Source organism: Cryptomeria japonica, chromosome 2 (assembly GCF_030272615.1).
Source record: "Cryptomeria japonica chromosome 2, Sugi_1.0, whole genome shotgun sequence".
NCBI lineage: Eukaryota > Viridiplantae > Streptophyta > Pinopsida > Cupressales > Cupressaceae > Cryptomeria > Cryptomeria japonica.
This window is the reverse complement of record NC_081406.1, coordinates 460,271,693-460,283,923: the sequence shown is the minus strand read 5'-3', so window position 1 is coordinate 460,283,923 and position 12,231 is coordinate 460,271,693. Positions and strand designations below refer to the sequence as shown.

General features: G+C 35.1%; 1 pseudogene; it reads right to left on the bottom strand.

Annotated features, from left to right (window-relative positions):
• LOC131058197 (ATPase family AAA domain-containing protein At1g05910-like) overlaps positions 1-12,231 on the bottom strand; it is a 49,242-nt pseudogene that overhangs the window by 32,883 nt on the left and 4,128 nt on the right.

The window sequence follows — 12,231 nt, the reverse complement described above, 5'->3', positions numbered from 1 at the left end:
TGAATCCTACTGAGAATATTTTGATCATATCAAAGACTATATTGCATCACCAATGGTTCTTATGTCTCCTATTAAAATAATCACATACTTCTACATATCAACTATATTAGTCTCCTTGGGCGCACTCTTAGCACAAAATGATAAACAAGATTGTGAGAAAACAATCTATTATCAATCAAACCCTCATGAAAAATGAGCTTTCCTATATTTCTATGGAACGGTAATGTTTAGTAGTCTTTTTTGTACACAAAAATTGTGACATTACATGCTTAGTCACCAACCAAATCTCATTTATTAATTGGATCCATTCAAATGCCTCTTATTCAAAAATTCTCTTACAATTAATATGGCTAAGAGGGTAACGTTGTTAGGTGAATTTGACAGTAAGTTTTAAGATAAAAAGGAAATTAAAGCATAGGTTTCTATGGATCAATTATTTAAGGCACATCTTATAGATAATCATCCATTCGTTATAGATAATCTTGATGAATCTATCTTTACTATTGAAGAGCCCTCTATATAGAAGTTGTGTCTCGATTGTTCTTGTACTAGTCATGGAGCAAGTGTTTGAATCTTGTTTATACTCAAGGAAATTCCATGTTGAAAGCATTTAGATTTAGCTTTCCATGTGCAAACCATGTTGTTGAATATGAAGCTTTTCTTGTTGGTCTTAATATAACAATTCAATGGAATATCCAACACATCCTTGTTCATGGTTATTCTAAACTAATAGTAAAAAAGGTTAATGATGAATATCAAACAAAATATGGTGAATTGATCACCTACAAATACATGGCAAATAGTTTCAAGAATAATTTCTTGCAGATCTAGTTGGAAAAACAATCTAGTTGATGATACTATAGCCATAATTGAATGTGTCTTGGATATGCCATAGAATAGTTGACATTCTAAGTTCTTGTTGAGAAATTATTAATACCCACACAATGTCCCTAATTTTGAACTTATATGACAACTTATTGGTCCTTATTTACCCCAGTATCATGATATTTACGCTTACCACCACGGTCAAACTTCACCACCTAACCTTTCACATAAATAACACAAAACTTTCCTCCAATGTACACCATACTTCACTATCCTTGGTGATATTTTATATCAAAGAGGCTTTGATAGTTTGTTACTAAGGTACTTAAATATGGCATAGGCCAATTTCTTTGATAGATTGTTACTAAGACTACAACTTGTTTACACCATATGAAATAGTTTATGAGATAAAATATTTCCTTCCAATTGAGTTTGAACACAATATATTAAGGTAAAAACTTTAATTCATTATGGACTTATTAGCAGCCCAAAAAAAGAGAATGATGCAACTTAATGCTCTTGATTTTATCTTAAGAGAAACCTTCCATCATATTGAGATAGTGAGAAAATATTAAATTAAGTGGAAAGACCTCTTTATCAAGACAAAAATGTTGCAAAAGGGTGAATGGACTCTCCTTTATGACTCACAATATAAGGATCATAAGATCAAGATGCAAACAAGGTGGTTAGGACCATATTAGGTTGATGAAGTATATCTAAATGGTGTGATTCATTTATCCACCATTGAACCAATCTATTTTATTTGGCTGGTCAATGTTCACTAATTAAAGATGTACTAAAGGCATTAAACAGAGATTTTTTAATCGAGCAGTTCAAATCACAAACCGCAAACATCAAACATGCAGCATTTCAAAAAGATCTTAAATTTTTCACAGCTGTGATTTTTAATATTATTATTCTCATCTTAATAAAATTCTTTTAATATTACATTGTAATTTGTTTGGAACATTTCTGGTCATACTAATTCCAATAGTAGTAGAATGCCTAGTTGCTTACACAACCATTAGTCTTGTGTAGTCACAAGTCGTGTGTGCTGACGTTTTTTTCCAAAATTGTACCCATTAAAACCTAAAGCTTTGCGATTACTTATTCTTGATTTTAAATATTAGTTTGGCCAACGAACAAAACTCAACCCAAAGGTTGACACCTTTTGCTCTTTAGGCTCTGCTAGACCTAAAGCTATCCCTTATCGAAAATGATATAATATTCAGCAACAACAAGCAGATATAAAATAATATGCAAGATTTTCTCAAACTGACAGTGTTCTTGACTATATCACTTCTTAAATCAAAGAACATGAAGAATCCTAAGCTAACAAAGCAAAGAACATAACTGAAAATAAAGTGTTCAAATGATTCATCTTTGAATTCCAATGAATGCTTAGACCTTTGAACAAATAACTACTCAGATCAGTGCTTCATCCGGGCAACAAAGTCAAATACCAAACCATGCAGAGACTCATCATGACACTACAAATTCACATCCAAGGGGCGCCTTTGTATTATTACATTATAGAAACACTCCCACCAATAGACACTTTCTGCAATTCTTCCGAGAAATCCAAAGATGAACATACATTACTCCATATTCCATTTAGACCAGATTAATCCATTCCTTGAATGAAGACAGTAAATGGAAAATGCAACTCAGAAAGACTAAGAAGACCAATATCAATGTCCTTGACATATCAATTTGAAAGCAATGCACACTCATCCATGGAGACAATAACAAAAAATCAATTTATTCAACCTGAAAGAGAACAATATCATGAAGAAATCTGTTTACAAAGTGAGCATATTCACACTGAAACCTATGTATTACCAAGATTTCCTGTGCATATGTCACAGTATTAATGATATCTTCTCTTATTTCCCCTGTAGCAGGATTAAGGTCTTCACTGCAAAATTCACTCCTTTAAATTTCTCTGACTGTGAGACAGCAGTTTGGAAACCGCCGTTCGCGACGGGGAAAACGCGAAACGAAGTTCTCCCGTCGCGTTTCTGGTAACATAGCAGTTCATAGGACATTCCGTTACAAAACTCTCTTTAAAAATTGTAGGTTTGTTCGCATCTGCTAAGGATATCACCCTTCGACAAATTAGAGCATAAAGTCTTTCAAGTTTCTTCTTTAAAGGATTATCAATCTCCATGGGTTGTGATCTGTCCTCAGCAAATGGATCAGAGTCCCCAGCCACAACTTTACCTGTAGAAAAAACACATTCTGAGAATTTCAATACAATTGCGCTTCTAATTCTAAATATCAAAAATAAAAAAGGATTACAAGTGGCATGGTGCAAAGCATAATTCCACCTTGATCAGGATCACTATTCTGCTTTGAGCGCTTCAAGACCTCGTAACTTTGAGATACATTCATATCAGGCTGAACGTTGCGTAAGCATTCACTTGCTCTTGTAATATGAACTGGTTGAGCAACAGGATTCGAAGGAAAATTTGTAGTTGAATCCTCTGACAAACGAGTTGGCCCACCCTGAGCAGCAATTTTATCACAAAAGGCAACTAGTGCAGGATCCATTTGGGAAAGCATGCCAAGAATCTGATTATGCGTAAGACAAGGATTAGCAAAGTGAACAATAAATGCTTACTACTTGACATAAAACATTTGAACTTCAATTACTGTATGTCTCTATTATTAGCATATTTAACCATACCACATCCCTTAGTGCATATGCTCTGCTGACAATTCGAGCTCCATTGTAGTCATCACCATTATATGCCTGTTATGCAAAACTAATGATAGTTATTATCAGGAATGAATGGAAAACAAATTTTTGTTCAACCCCATAAAGCTGATAGGATCATAGGCATGTCCAATCATGCTTACTTTTGCATTGGCTGGAATTAGTTCCACATCTTGCAGGAATGGTGAGCGTGTCAAGTAACGTCGATTATCTACTCGTTGCAGTAAAGTATTAATATCCATTGGATTTTGAACTATTGCATAATAGTCAGGAGCGTCTTCATCCATGACAGGGTAATGGAAGACACTGAACCGTTTTTCATACAGAAGTCTGCACATTGTATGTGGATACATATAAGCACTCAAAATTAATTTTCACTTGGTAAACACATCCTCAACAAATGAATCAAATAATGATTGATGCATCACTACAAAACCTGCTGCAGACATCCCGAAGACACATTCGGAGTCGTCGAATACAATGCTCCTCTGCTTCTACCTTGGCACGTAGCTCAGTTTCACTTGGTCCTCTTGCTGCTTTTGGTACCTTTGGAAGTTCAGGATTAGAAACATTCTTTTTAGGAGTAATTACTACTTGTTGATCAGGGATAGTAAGAACAGCATCAACTAGTTGCGAGATGAATCTACACCTGTCATCTGAACTTGGTTTTTCTACTTGGTAACTGCACATAAAGCAAAAGAATGTAATCCGTTCAGGATTTTACCTTCTATTATACTAAACCAAAATAAAATTTGCAATGCATTCAAGGTGTACCAGATACCATCGAATTCATGTACACTCAATTCAATGACAAATTCAGTTTATACAGAGTCAGAAGCTAACGAGGTACCTAGTTCTTCCAGTATAGATAGTAGAACAGCTCTTAGCTTATCATGGGCCTATGAAGCTCAGTGAAACAAACAAAATCAGATATATAGTCATTTTAGGAAGCTCTAGCAATAAAAACAAAGTGATTTCAAATATATCACAGGAAATCCCAAAGGCATAGAGCTTTAAAAGTATAAGTGTACTAATGTAATGATATACACACCGTCTCCCACCAAAGTTGAAGTTGAGGCAGATACAAGATAGAAGGAGTAGTCCTCCTTGCTTCTCCCACAATGTGTACTAGTGCTTCCTCAGGGGTCCGTGCACTTGGGTCGGACAAAAGTGATGGAAGCCCAAGACAATGCACAGGGAACCTCTCTAATTCGTGTAAAACTGCAGGGCCAATGTGATCCTGCCAAGAAAAGTAGAAATATAGCATCATTCAGAAATGTAGCTAGATTAGAAGCCAACCAATTCAAAAGTTTTAAAAAATAGACTAATGTTATAGATGCATAAACATCTATGAAAGCAATTTCTAATCGTACCAAGCCAGCACCCTCCTTCCCACAAAGTAGAAGTCTTGGTCTGTAAACAAATGGAATGGAAGAACCATAGGGAAATCCAAGTAACTTGGCAAGATGGCGCGAACTCTCATTCAGCGAATCTTTTTTATCACCCTTGGCCACTAAGTAGAAGATGTCAGAAATATAATCACTGATTATTTTTAGTTGTCCTTGTAAGCATGGAGCTATTACTGGGGACAATGGCCTTGACTGTACTGTTGCACCTCTATGGGCAGCAGGAGTAATAGTAGACATAGCTTCCAAGAAATCATGCTTCTCTACTTTCACAAAATCCAAATCTATGACAAACTTATCATCACTAGTTTATATTTGAGGATATTCCTCACGGAAAGCATTAATTGCAGCTTATGTGCACAAAGCTTTTAAATCAGCACCACCCCATACAAGCTGCTACTAATTCCATTCTTAATTCCTCTGATAAAGGATTCTTCCACTTTCTTGTGTGGATCTTTAATATCTCAGCTCGTGCTTTACAATCGGGTAAGGAAAATACAAATTCATGATCAAACTGACCAGGTCGGCGAAGAGCTCCATCAATAGCATCAATCCTGTTTGTCGCTCCAATAAGCACTACTTGACCTCTAGAGTCTAGACCATCCATTAGAGCAAGAAGCATAGATACAATAGAATTGTGAATTTGTTCTTGTTTACCAGACCTCACTGGGGCAAGACCATCTATTTCATCAAAAAATATTATGGATGGTTGGTTCCTTTGTGCTTCTTCAAAAAGTAATTTCAGCTGTCGCTCAGCTTCCCCAACCCACTTGCTGAGCACATTAGCTCCCTTTCGCATGTAAAAGTTTACTTTCTGTCCTGCCTTGGAAGCTGCACATGCTAAAGCCCTTGCAATCAACGGTTTTCTAGTTCCCGGAGGACCACACAATAAGACTCCCCTTGGAGGAGAGATGTGATAATTTGCAAAGAAATCAGGATAGAGAAGAGGGAAAAAAAACATTTCTTTCAATGCATCAATGTGGTCAGAAAGCCCTCCAATATCATCAAAACTCACTGTTTCATCAACCTGCAAGGGTTGAATGTCAGCTCCACCTTTTGAACTAGGCTCACTAGGTTGTGCACCTACACCTCCATAACCAAACGTATCACCTTGGTGTCCCCATCCAGATGCTGCAACTTTCAAACCCCATGCAGTTGCGTTATGTATGTCAAGTCCGCCACAAACCCATTGCTGACCAAAGTTTGTATTTCCCACATGCATCCATGATGATGAACCAACAGGACCCTGATCCATCTCATCCACAAGAAGAGAATCATCTGAATCATCAACTCTTTGTGCACAACGATGTTTTTCTGCCCTTGAGCCACCTCATCTCGCATCACGTGCATTTTTTATTCCCATTCCTTTATGCAGTACTTTTCATGGTGGAGACTACAGTCATTGCTTTTCTTGTTTTTCAAGAGAAAACCTCCTTGCCTCAGTGCATTTTTGGAGAGCATACCGTCTCCTTCCTTCTTGTTCTTTACCCTCCTCACCCTCTTCCTCAACTTCATCAACTTCATCTTCCTCTCCTTCATCCCAGCCTCCCCTTTATTTCTATCATCTTCCTCCTCTGTGCATTCCTGGTCTTCAGAATCTTGAGAAGAATGTCGGATGGTTGACTTTCGAGGCCGAAGTCCTTCTCGCTGTGGCAAAGATATAGTATCTCTTGTCCTCTTCTCTTGCATTGGACTGGACTGCTCATCCTAGCTAGGGTTATTCTCAACTTTAATAGTAGCTGGCCGATATGTTTGTCTCTGCAACCATTGATACCCAAACTTATAATATTATGCAACAAAGTATTGGGCAAGAGAAGTTATATCTTCACAAAAACCAGAAATAATGGAGATTGGAGAAAATCCTACCATCAGATCTGCATCCTCTGTGTCTATGTTATCTGTTTCAGAATCCTCTAAATTGACAGAATTTGTCCTATTTCTTGTAGAATGAGGTGGAGTGGATGTATGTGACTGCCAGTATAAGCAACTTCAACATACAAATTTAATCATGAAAGATGCCTACATATTTGACAACATAACGAGTAAAAATTTCTTGGAAAGAGCAGCTGAGAACTCTATCGGTTACCTGCACGTTCATGCTCTCTGTCCGATTCAAAGGACCAGCAGTTTTATGCACCTAAGAAAAGAAATCAAAATAATTTAGAGGCTTTTACAAGATCAATGAGAAATCCACAATGATCTACATAAAAAAGCATAGAATGACGGATGTATTATAATAAACAAAAGTCTCAAGTATCCATGACTCAAAAAGCACAGATCAATGAGAAGCGAAGAAAAATGATTTATTATTTAAATCAGCATAAATATTCACCTCTGCCAAGTAAAATGCTGAAGAACACTAGCATACTAAAACAAAGAAGAAAATAGACTCAGTTTAAAACTTACATAAACAAATTATAGAGCTTTAGTATGGTAGTTGTAGCCTAACACCTTAATTGTGAGATTATCATGCTGACTATGCCTTATAGAATGGGGCCCTTAGAAATTTGTTCACTGAATATTGTTGTTTTGTATGGTAGTTGTAGCCTAACACCATGGCTTGAGAGATGATAAAATGCCATAACATTTGTAAAGGGGTTTGATATCATGGCAGATGATTTATGTTCAGTAACGCTTGGTACAAATTTTGAACATAACAATTTTTGATAAGCAGTTTGTGAAATGATAAATACCTTTTTTGAGTATCACTTTTGATTCCACGAGTTATTGTAAGGAAACCACAAATTATGATTTTACTCTATCATTACATACTGTTCATGAGAGGAATACATATATGAGATATGTCTAAATTTATTGATTTATAATTTGTTGGATGAATATGTTTGAATCCCCAATTAGAGGGATAAATTTCCCAAAATGTAGAGGTTGTATTAATTAGAGAATGTGCAAGATGTTTGATCTAGATGACAACATGAGAAGTTAATAATAATAACTTGGCTTAATCTTAACATCCATAAAGAGTATGTATTAATATTGGAAAATGTTTAGTCAATGAGAAATTTCAGTGGGCAGCGTGAATGTCACTGACATCATAGTTACCAAATAGAGGTGGGTAATGAATAAGATCTCAATTAATTAAGTTTGGTATCACTCCTTCGTGTCATACAGTCTATAACCATATAGATTGTTATGATTGGATGTTGACGTATTGATAAACTTAGGTGGTAGATTGGTATTAAATATATCACGAATAAATTGAACATGGCTAATATTATCTTTGTCTGACTGCATTCTCAACATGTTTCCTTTCTCCTCTTATGATGATTTATGCGCAAAATCTCTATACTCATCAAGTTCTTATATTATCACGTCATGGTTTGAGCAATTGTACTCTTACACATTCTTCCTTCCTATATTACTCTTACACATTCTTCCATCCTATAGATTTTCATAGTATCGTCATGTTTCAGTAATCCCTATGTTTTCCTTCCCATGTTATTAGGAGTATGAAACCCATGTTTGCAAAAAGAAAGGCCCAGGTGATTTAAAACAATCACCCCATTTATAAGTACTCATAAAGCATACTCATGGAATAACTAAGCATATTCAATCACGTTGAAACATGTAAGATAAGGGGCATTCGTTCAAAACAAAAAGAATTCATGCTGAAATTACATGAAACAATTGCATAAGATACAAAGCACATCCATGGATGAACACATGGGAGGTAATACACATAGAGGCGGAAATACATGAGAAAGGTATACAGAAACACTTAATTAATGAATCCAATACATCAAGTATGAATCATACAGATGAATGCATAAGGCATGAGTCATACACGCGAATACACGTAAGGTGTAAAGTAAAAAGTATACAAATGAATTACATAAGGCAAGAAGCATCCATGCAAAACATAGAATATACACATAAGGCACGAATACATGTAAAGCATGAAGTGTATGCATGAAGTATACACGTGAATTCACTTAAGGCATGAAGCAAGTATACATAAGTACCATAAGACATGAAGTGCACACAGGCATGAAATAATGGATACATGTAAGCCAAGTAGCAACATACATGACTAAATGCAAGGCATGAAGTAATGCACACAAGGCATGAAGCAGCTATGTAAAGCATGAACCATACATATGAATACATGCAAGACATGAATCATACATGTAAACCATGAAGTAATACATAAATATACAAAAGGTACAAGAATATATGAGAAAGGTACTCGTGGAGTGGACATGCTGAAGACGCATCGATCATGAAGCATACAAGAGAGAGGTATTCATGGAATAGACATTTGAAAACATCTCATTCATGAAGTAACACAAATACACATAAGATATGAAACACATATGCTAGACACATGATAGACATGGTGCAAGCACAAGGTATACATGAGGAAAGTGTACATATAAAACACCCATGGAGTAGGCATGCTCAAAACACATAAGAAACACGTAAGACACGAAGCAGTTAAAGGCACACTCATAAGAATGCAATGTTGGCCTAACCAATTCAATTTTTTATTTATTTGAGAAGAGACTGGAAGAATTAGTCCTAACTGAGTAGTTATTTTGTCCAACAGGCTGGCAGAATCATGCTCTGATACCACTGTAATGTCCCCTAATTAGTTACACTTTAATTTAACCTAAATTTGGCCAAATCTATAAATAGGTAATTGGGTTTTATAGGTGTACCTTTGTATACTGTTTTCCTGCAACAAAATTAGAGAACATATATGAAATAACACTTAAACTGAAACATGAACTATATTAAATGATATCAAATTTGCTATATTAATGACTGTTAGAATTATAATTGTGGGCTATAATCTAAGTTACCAGTTCGGGTTCAGGCACTGGTTCGGGTTCGAAGAACCCGGTACACCGGTATGGCAAAATTTTGAAAAGGGGTTTGGGTTCGTTAGTACAAAAACATGTAAATTATATATATATATATATATATATATATGTATATACATATATGTATATATATATATATATATATATACATATGTATACATATGTATATATATATATACATACATATATATATATACATATGTATACATATGTATATATATATATATACATATATATACATATGTATATATATATATATATGTATATATATATATGTATATATATATATATATATATACATATATGTATATACATATGTATATACATATATGTATATATATATATATATATATACATATATATATATATATATATACATATGTATATATATGTATATATATATATGTATATACATATATATATATATATGTATATACATGGGTCCCGGGATAGTGCCCAGGGCACGCTCCCTGTCGCTATAGAGGGTGGGGTCGAGGGGATGTGCCCCCATTGCCAACACTAGATTACAACCTTCAAACCCACATGGAACTCCATGGCGTGCATCAATTTTCTGCTTTTTTAAGATGTCAGGAACAAGGCCAAAGAAGTCAAAATTCTGATCAAGGTGCATTCTCCCATACGGGAATTGTGATTTCTGACTTGTTCTTTCATAAAGACTTGTGCTTCTAACTTGGTTGTAAGATGCATAGGTGTGTGGCTTGAGACATAGGGGTCATTTAAATTTTTAATGTGGTGGAATTCAAAAAAAAAAAAATTGCAATAAAAAAATCCATTTTTGGACTGTTAGACCCCTGGGTTCGTCTTGGGTCCTCTTGGGTTTGACCCTGAGTCATCTTGGGTTCGCCCTAGTTTGAACCAGGCCTGTGAACCACAAACCTTGTTCGAACCATAGGCGAACCAGACTCGAACCCCGAACCAGGACTGTACCGGACTAGTATCAAGGGTCTAGGGGGCCGAACCCAGTAACTCAGGATATAATCATATTATTATATTTCCTAATTGAGATTAGATTATTATATAAAGTTAGTTTGTAAGTTAGTTACTAATAAATTCCTTTAGTCCATTAGTTGGATAGGGTGTCCTAGAAACCATCCCTCCTAGGCCCAAGGGCAGAATACCATATCCCCCTTAGCTCCATATGGCAGGTGTTAGGCATCCATCATGGAGTGGCGTACCCAGTGAGGTGTTCTATCACCATTCCCCCTCATCACAACCGCCTTCTCTCTTAAGCCCAAGAGCAGATGCTTCACCCCTCTTGGCTCCATGTGGCACGTGTTAGGCATCCACTATGGAGTGGCATACTTAAGAGAGTCACTCATTTACAAAGAACCTTTTGTAATATTCCAATGAAGTCATATTTATCATTCAGTTGAACTAATTATGATAATCAATTGGTACTTGACATAGTTATTATACTTCATCATATTATATTGCCTTAGTGTCTTATATCAGATTGTTAACAGTTATTTTTGTTAGTATTACTTTAAATCAGAATTATTAAATAATTGTTATTGTTGTATTTTATGTTATTAGCATGGTACAGTATTATAGCAACTTATACAAACTGAATTTGATTGCCTTATTCCTTCTGAATTCATTAACAGATATATATGTGTGTGTCTTATGTCTAATAGTGTTCTCATGTATAATCATTTTAATGGTATCTTAATAATTATGCATTATTTGCTTCTGAACTTTATATCATATTAATTCCATTAATTTAATTAAGACCATATAAAATTTTATATATATAATATCAGCTATTATATTCCATTACAGGCCCTCTTCTCTTTTATTATCCTTGCTGGCAGGTTCTGTACATTTCTCTATCCTTGCTGGCAGATCTGACTTTCTTGTTCCCCTCCTGTAATCTCCCTATTCCCATTTGTATAGGGGGGTATTTATCCTACCTCCCCATGTGGTGAAGAGCCACGATGGTCTCCTAATAGGCAGCACCCCCCTTTTTGAAGAATTGATGTCCCTCTATTTCTGACGACTCTTTTCAAGAAGAGCATCGCTTCATATAAAACCCGATTTGGAACTATTCAAACCACCCTTTAAAGAATGGTTATCGGGCCTTGGTAAATATAGGGGTTAATTGGTTAACAAAAATAATATAAGTTTTAATACAAAGCACCATTATAATATAATGTCTATTGTTAATATAATAAAATCATTCAATAAAAAATGTAAATTGATAATATAATATTATTTATTGTTAATATAATAACATCATTCAATATAAAATGTAAATTGATAATATATAATATTATTTTGATGTTAATTTGATATAATATAATTTTATATGGCAAAAACTATATTAATTATTTCTACTATAAATGTGGGGACATGATAGTCTTCCCTTCCCCAGATTGCTTGTCCTCAAACAATTTCAAATTAGGGTGATCATAATGGTAGT